Consider the following 1,665-nt stretch of genomic DNA (forward strand, 5'->3'; position numbering starts at 1 on the left):
TATATCTATTTATCTTCCACACGCACAAACTCACACATTCAGCTAATCGTATACGCATGCAAAACAAAACTCTACCAACGAAAAAAAAAAAAAGGAAAAGGGAAACAATCCACCGCTTCCATTTTTTGTGATCCATGCGTAGGAGAGGCGGGAAGACGCTGTTGCAGAATGTATAAGAATGAAACATCGCAACTGAGTTTAAAACAGAAGCGTTCATCAGATCAAACGAAAATTCCACTGATAAAATCTGACACTAACTACAGTCGAATGGAATGGTACTGTCGTAACAATCGTCAAACAATTTTTTTTTTTTATTCATCTATTTATTTATTTTTCGTCTCAAGTTGTTATTCACCTGCTGTGAAAGTGAAGAAAATATGTCTGCCACGCAAAGTCTGCTTCATTCGTTTTTATTTAGTTCATTTTTTGTTTAGGTTTGTTTTGCATTTTTATTTGTGTGTATCGTTTTTTTTTAATACGATTTTATAGGTTGTGTGGTTATCTTATATCTTATATTGTTATTATTTTCTTTCCCATGGTCTATTGTATTTCTCTCATGCTCCGTTGACGATTGACATCGTAATTATTGTACTATATCCCATTATTTACCGCAACCAATTGCGAAGGGATCGGTCACTGAGTAAAAAAAAATTCGTTTATTTATGTATGTATTCTAAGGGATTCTTTTTTCTTCTTTTTTTTTGTAATATTTTTTTCTTTCTTTTATTCGATACTGAATAATTTGCTTCTTTATATATCTCCCTGTTGTGATGAAAATCAAAATAAGAAATGGTGGGGAATAGAATAGTAGGCCAATACGGATGAAAGTGATTTACCGAGAAAGCTCAGTTAAAGTAAAAGTGATATTCATGAATCACAATATTACACACACACATACACACACACACACACACAAACAACACGACACAAAAGCTTGAAATACAGTGAAAAAGAGTGAGCTTCAAGCAGCTGTTTTTGCATGAGTAGTTCACAAATATATATATATTTTTTGAAGAACAAAGATAAACGTTTTTTTGGGGGGTTTTTTTTTCATAATTTTCAAATATTTCGAAAATATATTCAAACAACAAATTATTCAAATATAAACCAGTCTCGAATTACGAGCTGAATGATCGAAAACTTGTAACTCAAAAGTGGTGGGATTAGGAGGCTTTCAGTTATAATAAATTAATATTCTATGCTTATTATGTTGAGTTCTGAAATTTATTGGTTCTGGTGAATCAGTAGAGATTTATACATACATACATACATACATACATACATACATACATACATACATATATACATACATACAGAATGCAAATTCTTAATTCATATGCTGCAAATAATGATCAGGATAGCTGGGACTATAAAAGTCGGCAAGACCTACATATGTGTGTGTGTGTGTGTGTGCTTGTGTATCTATGTATGTATATTAACTAGATTCCTGCTTTTAAGTTGCATTCTTGATGTATATTGAAAAATAATTATACGCACAAACACACACATGCACATATATACACAACCACACACGAACACATATATGGATGGGATGTGAGTATACAAATATAACATACATAAATACATGCATACACACACACACACGCAAACACACACACACACACACACACACACACACACACACACACACACACACACACACAC

The 1,665-nt window shown here is 32.4% G+C and overlaps 1 long non-coding RNA gene across 1 annotated transcript in view; it reads left to right on the forward strand.

The window, feature by feature from the left end:
• The first annotated feature begins 307 nt into the window (after positions 1-307).
• The window catches only part of LOC128250228 (uncharacterized), an 11,371-nt gene continuing 10,013 nt past the window's right edge, over positions 308-1,665 (forward strand). Inside the window, exon 1 of the long non-coding RNA XR_008266301.1 lies at positions 308-434. This is a non-coding gene — a long non-coding RNA (uncharacterized LOC128250228). The remainder of the gene's footprint in view (positions 435-1,665) is intronic.

Source organism: Octopus bimaculoides, chromosome 20, assembly GCF_001194135.2.
Source record: "Octopus bimaculoides isolate UCB-OBI-ISO-001 chromosome 20, ASM119413v2, whole genome shotgun sequence".
NCBI classification, from domain to species: domain Eukaryota; kingdom Metazoa; phylum Mollusca; class Cephalopoda; order Octopoda; family Octopodidae; genus Octopus; species Octopus bimaculoides.